General features: G+C 47.0%; 1 protein-coding gene across 20 annotated transcripts in view; it reads right to left on the bottom strand.

Annotated features, from left to right (window-relative positions):
• Nucleotides 1-15,053, bottom strand: part of PTPRF (protein tyrosine phosphatase receptor type F) — a 280,990-nt gene that overhangs the window by 154,455 nt on the left and 111,482 nt on the right. The window lies entirely within an intron of this gene.

Genomic DNA, 15,053 nt, shown 5'->3' with positions numbered 1-15,053 from the left:
AGTGAAGAGACCAGCTTCAAAGCATCACCTCCACGTATGACATGGAAGTCACACTGGAGATGCCAGTGCAGGAATGACACAGCCATCGCTCTTATATTTAGATCTCAATAGGATTAAAAAAATAAGTTATCAAGATGTTAAACACCTCTACACCGATTTTTCTGGCACATACATCTGAGACATTTAGGATCTGGTCCAGAAGGCAGCACCTCACTGTGCCCCAAGCCCCAGCACAGCTTGCCTGGTGTCCACGAGGCCCAGAGGGAGCCCTCTGTTTGCAGGGGCCACTGCTCCCAGGGCAGAGCAGGGAAACGTCCCGAGGGGCCTCCAGCCTTGCCTTAAACCAGCAGCAGGAGCTTTGCTACAGGCCAGGGAAGTACCTGCTCCGAAAGGTGCAAAGTGGCTGTGTGCCCCGATGTCAGGGCCAGAGATCTGTCTCTCTTTTTTAGGATACTCGGTGAGGCCGGTGTGCCTGCACTGCTAACACAATAGGCCAGCATTTTTCCTTGCGAATTATGGTCTGCAGCTTGCTTCTGGCCAGCCCTGACTTGTCTGTGCTTACCGTCACAGCAGGGCTCCCGATGCATTTAGCAGGAATCTTCACTCCCATTTACAGGTAGGAAACTCGGGTACAAAGAGATTAAGGAACAAAAAAGCAGGTAACAGAATGCAGAGTAGTAAAACGTACTGGAAAAACCCCCTTCCTTTCTCTTTTACCGTCTTAATGCCTGGAGTTAATACCGCAGCCTTCAACACCTGCAGCTCCTTCTGATAAACATTATTTCCAACTTCTTTTCTTGGACCAAAAATACAAACACAAATAGAAGAGGTTGGAGACTTCAGTATAATGATGTTTTGAACTCCTTCTTCAGATAAACACTCCCCAAAACAGTAGTAAGTGTATTTCTCTCTGCTAGAGCCCTTAATATCCTCACTGCTCACACAATGAGAAAAGCTAAAACTCCTCATTTCATTACCTACTGCTCTCCAGATTAATCTCCATTCGGGGCCGCACAATGACAGGGTCACCGAGGGGTTTCCGTGTTACTGGGGCTGTGGAAGGAAGCACGCGGCCTGTGCAAATAAAAGCAGGGGAATTCTTTATCCTCGCTCTCCCTAACCTGGGGTTTAGTTCCCTTGCTTTTGTAAAATGAAAACCGGCCTTTTCTCAGAACATAAATGATCAGTCCCAATTTCCCAAAGGAAAAATATTACACCTGCGTACAGCTTCTGCCAGAGTTAAAAATCTTTCTTAGAAGAATTGTGGCTTAAAGGTGAGCTCTGAGCACTCTGAAGTAGTCAGATGGCCTCAAAACGAGCAGGTGCCTCGTGAAATGAGGATTAAGATTTAGAGCCCAAATCTGGTGCCCTTCAGGCAAAGGATTCCCAAGACAGAACCTCCTAAAATGGCTTTTGTCAAGGTTTCCGAAAGTACTGGGAGGCTGTCAAGGACCTGGGAACGTGATCACAGCTCTTACTCAAACAGCACCCGTTGCTCCCAGTTCAGCCCATCTATTTCACGAACCTCTTGCTCCTTCAGGCGAATACTTCCAGAGAAGGCAACCCCCCCCCATGCACAGGGAATTTCTTCAGGGAATTGGGGGAAACCCCACCCCTGCAAGGGGACACGTGAAACAGAGCTGCACACGGGCCTCTGCCGTGACAGGCACACAGCACCGAGGCTTCTGGCCAACTCTTCTTTCCCCTTGCTCTCCAAAAGCCAAGCAGTGAAAAATGCTAATGGCTTAATGGACTGAGAAGGGCAGCGAGCCGGCCAAAAGGTGCTGAAACGGAACAGAAGGGATAGACATGCCGTATTTCCTCTCCTCCTTGAAATTTATTGTAGCTAGAACTGTATAAAACAACCAGGATCGGGGAATACAGATTGCATCTGAATTTTCTCACTGTCCCTGTCAACAACTTTCAGACATTTGAAAGCAGAGCCGTAATCCCCCTCCTGGTGCAGTAGAGATCATGAGAGGGAACCACACAGCAGCCTTCCTTTTCACTTGCAGATCAAATCCCTTCCGAAGCCTCACAGCTCGAGCTACGTGGCAGAGCAGCGCTGGGCAAGGCCCCGGGAGCTTGTCCCATCGGTCCTGTGCCACGGAGCTGGCGGTACCTCCGGAGAGCAGCCTTCTGCTTCAAACACCAGGCTGATGAACAGAGCTCTGGTAACGTGCAGTTAATGTACAGTGGCTGTCAGCAACGTGGTCCTTTCCAGAATATCTAGTTTGGAGCAACACAACCTCCAAAAGAAGTTTGGAAACCTAAGCAGACTGCTTTACTTCTGCCCTTAAACGTCCTACCGTGTTTCTCAAATGTGCACACATGCTCACGGGGTGTGCACCTCACAGGCAGTTTCTTTCCTGCACTGCTCAAGAGCTTAAAGGTATTACAATATCTTCCACCTCCACGAGTTTTTCTTCCTAGAAAAACCTCAGACTGCTTGTGAATAACTCTTCCTGTAAGCAAGGGAGCAATCAGAAGGAGACAGGTGAGTAGCACCACCGTGGAACAGAGGCAGCCTCTGGAGAAGGAGCACACACCTGCACTCACGTCCTTCCTCCAAAGGAGGGAAGGCTTACAACAAGCCCGCTCAGCAGAGAAACTGCCTCCAAGGGAAAATAAAATCACATCAGCAGGGACCTGGTCAAGTACACGGCTACGGTGACAAGACTGTCCTGCCCCAGCCCCTGGTAAAACGCTCCATCTGCTCGGGCTCTCACCTAGTTGGGAGAGATGTCACGGCTGTTTGCACTTCAGTATCTCTACACGTATCACCATCGCGAGAGAAAGGACAGAGAAATCAACAACATTTTAAGTGCGAGGTAGCTGGATTCTGATTTTTCAGGACAGCAGCAAGGTGGCTGAAATAGGCACATCTCCATAGGCAATCAGTGACCTAACGCTCTGCACGTCTTCTGAATATGTTGTGGCATCTGCAGTTGGGGAGAGGTTAAAAATCAGAAGCTGTCAGCTTCTACAGACGGTAAAGAAAATATGATGTAAAGCATTTCCATAGGCTTCCTTTCGGAAATAGAAGAACTCTTATTCCTAGGTCCCTCTTATTTATTTTCACTGTCAAACCAAGCACACGCTGAGAGGTAAGAATTGCCCCAACCTCTCGCTAGATAACCCGGGGGAGCTTTCTCTCATCACCCACAAACTCTTCCATGCAATCCCTGCTATTCACACGCTGAAAACAACTAACAGCAAGCTTCATCTGAGAATTCTTGGCTTTTTCACTCCTGCAGGAAAAAGCTAGTATGAAGCAATCTAGTTCATCACCTTTTCCCTACAGTATATAAATATTCAACACCCACTGACAGCCCTGGATAACGTGAAAACCAGTCACATTTTCAACGCAAGCATCTGTTCTTCCCTAAAGTAAATCTGCTTTTTTTACATTATCTAGACTTTCCCTTCAACCGTGTGAAAAACAGATCCTGGTGTTCCTGAAGGAGAGCAGAAATGGCAGGCCTGGTTCCTTCTCTCATCGTGTCTGCTAGAACACCACATGCTTTTTTCTTCCCTTTTATATAAATACACAAGCAACATAAAGATTTTTCAAGTATTTGTGTTCTCGAATCATAACAAAGTCAGAGGAGAGCTGGCAGGGTGCCATGGAGGGGTGCTCAGGTTGCAACCCTTCATTTCAGCCTGTTCCACAAACAGTTTCTGTGATGAATGCGTCTGAAGTACCTGTGCTTCTCTTCTGTAGATCCTCAAAGCCCTGAACAAAACCCCAAAACCAAGTCAGAGCACAAACTCGGGTACTCCTGGAAATAGAACAGCCAGCAGGGAACGGAGTTCACTACATCACCTCATGGCATCGTGACCGTGGCCCCAAGAACAACCGAACAGCCTCTGCCAGCATCCCAAGGCAGCCTGAAGGAATAAATACTGCAGCATGCCTTTCTGCAAAGTAAAGAAATAAATAAATCCCAGGCTGCCATGCACCTATTATTACAAATATTTTATTTCCCTCTTCATTAATATATGCAAAGCAATCAGATTACAGCCACGGGAGGTAATGAAAAACCAACTAAGAGATAAGGGTCTTTTTGTGTGGCTGTGCTGTGCGTGTTTAGCTCCCGTTTTAAAAGGAGACCTTGAATCTACTTTTGCAGTGCCTGGCGTAAATGTCAACTATAAAATTCTCCAGGCGGGGAGCACCGACACCCTGCAGAAGGAATATTGTGATCCGTTCAATAAAGTGGAAACCGGACACGATGAGCCTCCCTCTCAGGCTAAAGGCAAGGCCAGGAGAATCCCACAGCCAGAGGAAGGAAAGGATAAAGACTGCAAATGAAGGTCAAAGTGTTTGGCAACAGCCTTGATACAGCCAGGCAGCTCACAAGATGCAAGGAAAGCTAGGCTTGCAGGGGTGGAGGAGGATCCTGTTTGATGAAGGGCTTCTCATTCATTTTTTCCATCTGCGTTATCTAGCCTAATAGAAATGTTATCTCTTCCTACAGGCCTTGTGTCTGAACAGCCTCTGTGTGCAAGGGAGCTGCGTCCTTACCCCGGCGCCTGATGCTGTAACCAGTTCTCGTGGGTAGGTCTGCAAGAAAGAAAACCATTGGAGACAGGAGGGCGACCACAGCCCACAAGTTACAAGGCAGCCGCCCCAGCTCGGCCCCGAGGACTGCAGCTGCTCGGGCGCCAGGCACGTAGGCACAAACAGCCAGCGCTGCCCTAAAACACCCCAACATCCCATCGCACAGGTAAACAACGAATGCAAGGCAGAGACTGGAGAGGGCACGGGGGTCTCGCGGACCACCAGAGGCACAGAAGGGACAAGAAGGACCACGGCCAGAAGGGGAAAGGCCAGCCCTGGGCTGCACGGAGAGGAGCACGCAGATGGTGCTACCTCTACGTCCAGTACTGCTACTGGGGGGACACCGGTGACACCGGCTCTGTCCAGGGCTGCAGGAAGGGTTTAAGCACAGACAATGGTAGTGCTTTAAAGGAAGGTTCTGGGGTCTCAGCCCATCCACCTTATCAAGGAGAAGACTGAGAGGTAACTGCATCAAAGTAACTAAAAGCCATCACAGAAACCAAAATTTGATAAGAGTCTAGAGAATCGTAACAGATAAAAAGCGAAGGCTGGAAGGCAGAGCTTTTAACAGAGGTTAATTAACAACTGAAACAATATACCATGAACTGGGGGGGACTGCACAGCGCTGACAATTTTCAGGTTAATACGGGTTGCTTTTCTGAAACATCTTTTTGAGTTTAAACAGGAATTAATCCAGAGAAAGGCTGTATGAGAGATCACAGCTTTCTGGTTTCTACAAGCTCCAAATGCAGCTGAGCAGCAGTTCTGGATTTCAGGAGAGCAACGCTAAGCCAGTTCGGGAAGGAGCACAGGAATAGCTCACCAATATCAGCAGGAGTAATTGTGTGAGCAGGACTCTGCTCACATCGAGCAACACGCACCAGAGGGGCTTAGTAAAGGTGACAGGCACGGAAAGGAAGACTGAAGAAAGCTACTCCCTAACAAAATGAAGATACAGTAGGTTGACTCATTTGCAGAAAAAGCTGACGTCTGAAGCAAGAAGCCAACAGAGCTTCCACGTGGACCAAGCAAAACAGAAGGGAAAACAAAGAGGTTATTAGAGCATGGGTTTTGCACAGAGGTTAAAAACAAACAAAAAAAGCAAGCAAACAAACAAAAACCCTGAAAAGCCAAAAAAGAAGAAAAATAAAAACAAAAAAAAACACAACCCACGGCACAACCTTGCTGTTCTGACTAGCAGGTATCAGTGGCTCCTGCCAGGAGAGACTGAATCCAGGGGGACAGGTGGGACAAGCACAGGACTGTGGCTTTGGCCACCAACACCGTGCTGCTCATTCCTTATTTTAAATATTCCTTATTTCATTATGTGAGAGTTCCCCAGTCTGATTTATCAATCAATGGATTGGAGAAACATTAAGTACCAGATTTATCTATAGGAAAAGTTGAAGCTGATCCTGAAAGAAACTTCCAGGCACTGAGTGAGCCCTGCCTGCTTCAAAGCCTGCCACGAAAGCTGGTTCCACGCATCCCCTAGGGAGCAGCCTGCACTCTGGAGACGATCAGCCCGGGAGACCTGCCGCTGTAGGACCTGCTGCTGTAGGTGTTCCCTGCTCTCCTCTCGGGATGTTTACGGACCGTGTTCCAGACGCTTGGCAGCTGCACTTCCTTCTGTATTCGTTACCTGTTCCGAAAGCAACTGTGGCTTTTTCAATTATCTGGAAGTTGATTTGTTGCTTTAAAAGAGGCACCTGCCCCAAAAGCCTTTCTTTTTCACTGTGCTGCAAACATATGCAAGATGTTTATGATAGCAAACAGCAGGAGTGTTGAGGAGTCTCACCAGCTCTAATTAAAGCAGGCTCATCCTACAATTTTACCCATGTAGAACTGAGCTTGCTTATTTAAGTGCACAGGCTTAGCTTGCAAATACCAAAATACAGGTGTCAGTATACGACAGCCGTAAGCTGCTGAGAAGGGAGTTTTCTGCTAATCCTTTTGAGCAGATGTGTTGCAGCAGATCAAAGAACACGAGCTCCTAGGGGTTGGACTAGCACACATCCTGGGGACGTGGCAGGGAAGCGCTGTCGCTTCTTCCCCTACAGAAACGACCCCATTAGGACGAGCACGGGAACAGGCACGCTCAGCCTCTATCCCCGCCGGTCAGCAAATCCTTGCTAATCGCCTTGTTACGGGCACATTCCTCGTGCACAGCCCACCAGACTGCTCTATTTGGAGGAGCAGAGGCTGCCCCGGGTGTGAGAGGGGTGCTCCTGGGGGTTGCAGGGCAAGGAGTGAGAGGAACACGGCCAGAAAACTGCGGTGCCTGGTGCTGGGATGGGAGCAGCAGCATCTCTTAACAGGAGCCCTTAAGGTGCACAGGCAAGACAGCTCTGCGGGGACATGGCGAGGACTATAAACACAACTGCACTTTGTTGAACAAAGCCATGAAAACACGGCTTTGAGAGGGGTCCAGCGGCACTACAGTCAACAGCCCAGCCTGCAGCATGCGGGCTGCTCCAGCCAGCAGCTGTGTTATCAGCACAAATAATTACCCCAGATGGACCACCAACCAAACAGGCTGTTCAGATGATCCGCTCACTTGACGTTTCCCAGAAAAAAACTGTTCCAACAGGAAGATCTCCAAATCACAGACCTTTAGGACAGGGGCCCCTTCTGAAACCCAGCCGCAAACGCGGAGAGCTCAGTGTAATGCATCTGTCCCATGCTACATAGGAAATAAACAGCAACATTAAAGGTGAATCCTAATACCAGCCAGTGCCTCATCCATCCTTTCCTCTCCCACTCGGTGAGGCTCTGCAGCTCCTCCAAGATTCAAGCCTTCTTTTGGATATTACTGATGGGGCAATGTGTGACAGAGCAATCTGCCTCTGTATTGACACACTGGTTTAAATCAAGGCTTTACAGCCTCTTTCTGGAGTCTCCTGAAGGTTTATGGGATGGTAGAAGATCTCCAAAAAAACAGCCAGTTGTCTCAAATCTCACCTGTAAAATTCTGTAACAAATGAGATGTTTGGGGTGGGAGACCTGTACCCTGCCTACCCAGGTCCCTGCCAAGGACAGAGTCTGCAACTAAAGCAACACACTCACTCTTGTCACACTAAAAACAAGGCCCAGACGAATGTGTTAGCTGTGAAGAAACACCAAAAGGACGATGCTTGTGTATTCCACTTCTGCTTTTTCAGGTTCATCTGCAGTTCAATGACTCTGCTGTGCAGAAACAGTTTTCCAGGGACTTCTCCATCTAGTGCAAATATACTTAATGTTTTTCCTTCTTTTTTTTTTTTTTCCCATAACCAGCCTGACCTCTGCTATTTAAGGCCCTCTAAATCTTTCTTAAGCCAACAGCCTCTCTCGGTAGGTTGCCAGTCTTTACCATTTTCCCAACAACATTTAGACCCAACAACCTTCTTTTTAGTACCCCTTGAGAGCGGCTGCAGTGAGAGCTTAAGGTGCGTAAGCCAATGAGACAGACAGAGCACGGCCGCCAGAACGACAGGTGAATGGCATTTGGGAAAGCTGGCAGCTCTGCCCAGCTGCCCATGCAAGGGGCTCGGCAGCGCCGGGCAGTCTGGCTGCCGTGCCTGTGCCAGTCAGCGGTGGGAAGGCAGCGCTTGCTCAACGGGGCAACAAAACTTCTGCGAGAGGATATAAATCTCCAGAAAGCTGTGACACTCCTCCTTGGAGAAATGGGAAGTTAGTACAAGTGTTGTTTGGCTCTGAGCACGCGTTTCTGCACAGATGTGCTGCTGCAGAGTGACAGTCCCTGCTGTTAGACCCCTTGCCAGGGCTTCACGGGGCTCAGCACGAAGCCCTCCCTCTCCTCCAGGTGCCTGCAGCCTGAAGCCAGCACACAGATCCCGCAAAGAAATTAAAACTCGAGCTTGGGGAAAGGAGGGTTGCAAGATAATGCATCATTTTATATGGCCAGTTAAGCATCAGCGTTCTGCTATCAGTGCAGTGTGAGAGGGGAAAGGAAGGACGAGGCACTGGGGAGCTAGGAGCAGCTGCGGAGCGCGGGGAGCCCCTTGCCAAGGCAGCGAAGGTGCAAGCAAGGAGACAGCACACAGGAAGAATGTAGCTGTAAGAACATGAAACGAAAGCCGTATGGAGACTGACGGTAGCAGCACCATGCCTGGTACTACACAGAGGAGACAGAGAACGTTGGGAGAGGGCATTTGACAGGCACGGAGACGAGGGAGGATGTGCCGACACCACGTTACTGCTGCCTGCGTGGCACCAGGCTGTGGGTAGTGAAGGATAACCCTCCTGTTCTGCACGAGGTGGCAAGTACGGGGAGGGAACGTGCTGATGGCTCCTCTAGTCCTGGGGCAGCATACCTGGAAGGACCTCGCTTCCTGCGAGAAGTGGCAGTAAGATTTGCAAGCTGCTATTAGGGTTCTGTCAAATTAATGAGTCTTATGGGTACGGAGTTCTTCTCATGAATACAATAAACTGCTGCTGCACTGATATAAGCTCTTTCCAGTTCAAATATTGATAAAAGAGTTGTGATCTACAGCGGCATTACAATTTATGTCCAGTCTGGAGACATCCCTTGTTTTATAGACATAAGGCTAACAGGTTGGTTAGAGGTCAAAAATGAAGAAACAATTTTCATCATTCTTGATTATCTTTGAGAGATCCTGAAGCAGATGGAAGCTGCTCAGCCATTCAGCCCGGGCTACATATTTCACTCTGACAAGGCTCTGGCATCATGAGCAGAGGCAAACTTGAGCAGGAGCATTTCCTCCCATTTAAACCTTCCTCATTATTAAATCCTTCAGTCATCAGCAGCACACTCCTTCTGCGCGAGTCTTTTTAAAGCAAAATACATAGTTTAAGAGACCTTATTTTACATACTCAGATCAGAGCCTTGTGACACGCTCTGCTTTTAATTAACAAATAGGGCTGCCGGATGCTGTGTATCACTGACTGTAGGAAGCCAAAACTAATTCCTCTTCAGCCAAGCACTGCCAGTACATAGCTCCATATATCCCCGGGTATTTGTTAGGTGGAATGAAAGCCAGTTACAGCTATCTGCCTCAAAATTAACTGACGGCATCAGTGAAGATGCAATTCATGACAAGCTCCATCTCTCAAGTCAATAATAACTGCTCACTAGATTGTCTGGCTTGCAAGGTAGCCCACCTGAGCTACCACCTCATGTCACAACAGGCATGTAAATAATAAATGGTAGCTTTGTTTTATTCAGTGAGGCACAGTCGAAGCTTTGCTAAATTTAGCCACCCAATTAACCTAGCAACATTCATGATTCGAGGGTTTTCAGACTTCGCTACTTTCAAGGAGGAAAGCTCAGTTACACCAATTAACATTCTCTCTAAACTGCACAAGCAGCTACTTCCCAGATCTTTCTGAGGTTAGAGAGGCAGGGAGCACAACCAGGAGTTCAGCACAACGTTTTTAAGCTTCCCAGACGAAGACGACACTCTTGCAGGTAATGCCAACTCCCTGGCTCGCTCTGGGCTCACATGAAAATAGGCACGCATTCCTGCTTCACCAGCGGTGAGAAACTGTTGCTGGCAAAAAATAAAACAAAACAGGTTTCAAAGAAAAGTTAATTTCATATAAAATTAACTCTGATGTCTTAGCCCAAACCTTTTCATTAGCTGCTGCACACAAAACAGTCACCGCTTCTTTCTAACCTTAGGCTAACAGAAACCACACAGATCTCCTGCTGGCACTATTGCGCTCATTTCTTCTGCAAGCTCGGTGTGAGAGACAGTATGCCCAGAGATGGGCAATGGAAATTCTTCAGGTCACTTCAACCCAACAGAAAGACATGCCTACAGTATCTGAGCAGCAATCACAGTGAATCCTGTTACATCCAGCTGGCTTTTCCTCTCTATCACACACAAAGCTGCCTTTATAGAAAGCGCTCGCTGGTAACATTTCTCCTTCGGTTTATGCAGATCACACTGCAGAGCGCAAGAGTGCTCTGAATATTAAGCTACTGCATCTAACTTTTTCTGAAATAAATAAATAAGCTGAAGATGAGAAACAGGGGAGACTTGGCAGACGTTACCCAGCTATTTTATTCCAAACCTCTGGTGTATCCTCACCTGCCTCTGCAAGCAGGACAGGAGCAAGGCACCTGCCCCGAAGCAGAGGGGTCTGAGCAGCCGCTTCCCAGCCAACACAGCTGCTATGAACTCAGAGCTTTTGCCTTTCAATTACCTGCCCCCTAGATCAAGAATACAAAGGATATCGGACGCTCAAGGCAGCGCAGGGAATAAACTTTCCCAAATCTGGTTTCTGAAACGCTGGGAATCTGTAATAGCTTTTACAGCACTCATCCCTGGATTTCACCAGGGTGGATTCTTTCCTGGACCTCTTCAGTTTAATCTCCTTAAGCCTGGAAGTTATCTTTATCTAGAGTGAAAATATTTTACCACTGTAATCTAGTTACGAATATTTACACAATTTGCCCCAAATTCTCTCATTACAGCTGCCATTCTCAATTATTCACAGGTAGTGGTACATGCAGTTTCCGTGGAAACCTGCAGCTCCCAACCAACTGATGCGCAGCCAACTGCGGGCAATGGGCACTCGAGCAGAACTGGTCGGCTGCGTAATTATGCTGATATTTGACCAGCTCAAACCCACAGATAGCAAAAGACTGGTTTACATTTCAGCGTCTAAATTTCAAATGCCAGGAAGCAACCAAGTCCCTGTGTCTCCCAAAGCATAATAAACTTGACGAGGAGGCTGTAACTTTTATGACACATCACATTTTCAACATTTCACTATCATTTTCTGTATTTACCATTGAAAGTAAATGTCAGATTACACCATCATAAAGCTGGTCATAAGTGATTCACTCCATAACGCTTCAGGACCTTCCCTACTTTTAACTAGTGAATGTGTACCGGTAATTGCTCAAGAATTTGCTGCCCTTTTTCCTCCAGTAGTAGCTCTTTCATTTTACTAAACAGTGACACGGGCATGATAAAGCTCCTTGCTCCTTTAAGCTTCTTCCACCATTTAACACTCTGAGGGCTGTGGAGCACCACCAGCAGGTATCATACCAAGGTTTGAGAAGCCCCTTGGAAATAGTCTTTGTTTTATACTAAGGCAGAACAGAAGAGGAGCACACCCTTGTCAGGCAGGGCTGCGAAGCCACACAATATTGAATTGCCGGAGCCAGGCCACGCAGCCAGGGCTGCCCAGTTATTACCCCGCGCTCTCCCAGACAACAGACAGTGCTATTTTTCTGTTTGAAAGACTCACGCTTCTCCCTGATATACGATGTTCTGCTGAGGTGCTGACTCTTTCCAGGCACCACCAATGTTTCATCACCCACACATTATATTTTCACACAAGCTGCTTCACATTTTTCCCTGGCAGCCCCCAGGCTAAGGTAGAGGCTCTTCCCCAACACACTGGCCTCCAAATCCTTCTTTCCCAGGCTGATCTCTTCAGCAGTCAAGCAATGATTATGCTGTAATCGGTGATGTTCCTGGCAATCATTTTTTCTCTTCGTTATCTTGTGCTGTGCATAGAGGTTTGTCTGTATCCATCTACTGCCCTGTTTCCTACCCGGCCTTTCAGAGCCCTGAGGCAGTGCCCACCGCAGCGTGGTGTGCCTGCACGGCATGCTGTTTTCTGGGGTCTTCCATGAGGCTTTGTGCTCACAGCCTTCATTAATCTAATGAGGCAATCAACAGCAGCACATGAGGTTGCCCTGCCCTCCCTGCAGGCTGAACCTTCCTCCTCCACTGCCATCCAGGAAACCAACCTCAGTTTTACCACCTGTAACACAAGATTCACTTTTTCCTCCAGGACTTTCCCACTTAGCATAGGACCAGAATAGCAGATTATATTTCTGGTGTAAAGCAGGAGCACTGGTCTGACTGGCAGAGATACTCAGCCCTAAGAAATTAAGATCTAGTTAAAGGCAACACATTAAAATCATTTGTTGCACCTGTTTTGCTCAGAATTTAGGGTTTTGCCAAATGCAATTTCTAAACTAGTCAGTTTGGAAAATCCTCAGAGCTCACAGAGGGAACCCTCTAAACATTACTTCATAAAGCCAAACTGGTAAGGCACTTCCAAAATATCTTTATGAAAATCAACAGCTCCGTTGGGAAAGCAGCAAACGGTACGCCTACCCTGCACCGCTGCACAGAGCGGCGGACACGACAGCGTGCAAACACGTCCTGAGAAATGGCACTACACCCCCTTCCCTGCAAAACATCAGCAGATCGCGGGGAGACTTCTTTTTATGAAAACATTGCGGTATTTTAATAACCAAAAAGCTGCTGTTATTTTGTTGTTGAAGTAGAAGGGAATTATTTAAGACAGCTGACAACTGGACTGAAGATGAGCACTGTCAACCTACGACGCTGTACTTCTGTATTAAACAAAACCTGGACTTCGGCGTATTTACTCTCTTAAATGGTGCTCACTGGAAGGGCAGGAGCATTTCACCTAGACAGAGCATCCACTGCCCCTTCCTGCCTATGACTGAAAAACAGCCTGGGAGACGTGCTGGTGATGGGGACACCAACCAAATTTCATGTGGTTTGGCCATAACTCTGCTGAAATGTACGCAACTACGCGGCCACTTCTCTCAAAAGCAGTGTATTTAATAAGTATCTGTCAGGAGTGTCTTGGAGATAGAATGGCCTACTACAATAAATGCCACAACAGCTTAAAAGATGCTGAAAGGGTCACGCTAACCGTAGTGGTAGGGAGGCATTGCTAACAGCGTAACTAGGGAGTTTGGCTAATTCCTGCTGGTGAATCTTTTGCCTGCTCCACTCTACCTGCTCTTCCACAGCAGCTGTAAATTAGCAATTAATGTGACAAGGAGCACAGGTTCAAACTTTGTTATTTGGCAGCGAGGTCCAGTTTCCATGAAATCCAGCACTTCACGTCTCAATAAACTGAAAAGTGCATAAGGTAATGAATCACTAGGTTAAATTCAGATTCTGCAGATTCATTTTTCAGCCATGGAAAAACAACACTTGCAAGGCTTAGAATAGCAGCACTGATCTAAAGGACAGCAGCACTGCAATTTTTTTAAAAAATGTATACCATAAAAAGAACAGGTTAAGTGATAAGGGAAGGCATTTCAATTCTATGCCCCAATGAATATTAGTGACACAGTTGTTAGGACGGTGGAGAAGATGAGCTGTCAAGTTTTGTGCCTTAACTTATGTTTCAGATGGTTTTGTTAAACACGCCGATTTTTTTTTTATGGTCACCTTTTATGTATTTACCATCGGTCCGACGAAGGAACTATATGGCAGTGCAGGACTAGATGGCACACCCCTGAGGTCTCTTGCCTTTCTGTATATAAAAGAGCAATGAAAGATCAAAAGTGCCAGCTCTGTCTGGCTCAGCTCCGCTCACTTCTCAATTTACTCCAGCATTGCTTATGAGCTGTATAACTGACAAGTAACATCTCACTTGTGTTAAGACTAAATGTTCTAAGAAAAAATGGGAATTTGGATTGAACCAAGTCTTGATGCGTTACTGTCCATCTTTTTACTTTTACCATCCTTCAGTTGCATCAAATACCTCGGAATTTTGAGCTGGAGAGGATGAACATTTGGGCAAATCTACTGATTTAGGGCTGAGTTTTAGCAAGGAGCCACTACAGGCAGTAAAACACTGCGTTGGTGCTCAGCAGCTTTTGAGATTTCCCTTTGCTGGGCAAAAAGTCCCATGTCAAGTCTGGAGATGAAGGACTTGCGTGCCTCTTCTGCCAAAACCTACATGAGGAAGAGCTGGATGCATCCTTTCACAGCTGTGCAAAAAGACCTGAGAGCTTTTTCCCCCCATCAGAGCTACCGACTCAAGCTGCAGAGCACACCCCATGACAGACCTGCTTCATGAGCACTAAAGATGTCAGAGGGATTCAAAATAAGGAAGACTGGCTACTGATACAAACTGTGCGGAGTTAAAAAGGCAACATTAACAGATTATCCTTCTTATATTTTTTCCAATTCCAAAGAACTGGGGAAAAACAAAACAACAACAAAACAAAACTTTTGTGTCACTAAGGCCAGTTCTTACTCAGAGCACATCACAAAACTCCTGAAGCTTCCTCTCACCTAGTCTGACCTGTTCACTCACCTGGACAAACAGATGTTCGGGAGCTTTCCAGGTGCATTCTTGGTTGTTAAAGGAATTCATGCAATACTGTGACAGAAATGGTAAAGCAACTCTCTGTTGTTCCCCATCCCTGCTTCTGCTGGATCGGGATGCATGTCAAACGTGTTAAATAGACCATAGCTGTTTAGTGTGGAAGATACAAGGGTGGGTGCAACAAGGAGCTATTAAATCCAGAGTGAATCATGAAGCTGCAGATGGAAGAACTCTTCGCTGTCCCTTCTAATACAAAGCCTAAAGGGCATTCAATTATACTAGCAGTTACCAGGTCTTTTCTCACAGAACCCATAGCTAAGCTGGGAAGTGCCTTGCTTTGGGATGTTTTGCATGCTAAAAAAAGTTAAAGTTCAAAAAATAACAAGATTCTTCTTTCAAT

This window comes from Oxyura jamaicensis, chromosome 8, assembly GCF_011077185.1.
Source record: "Oxyura jamaicensis isolate SHBP4307 breed ruddy duck chromosome 8, BPBGC_Ojam_1.0, whole genome shotgun sequence".
Taxonomy (NCBI): Eukaryota; Metazoa; Chordata; class Aves; order Anseriformes; family Anatidae; genus Oxyura; species Oxyura jamaicensis.
This window is presented reverse-complemented; position numbering and strand designations above follow the sequence as displayed.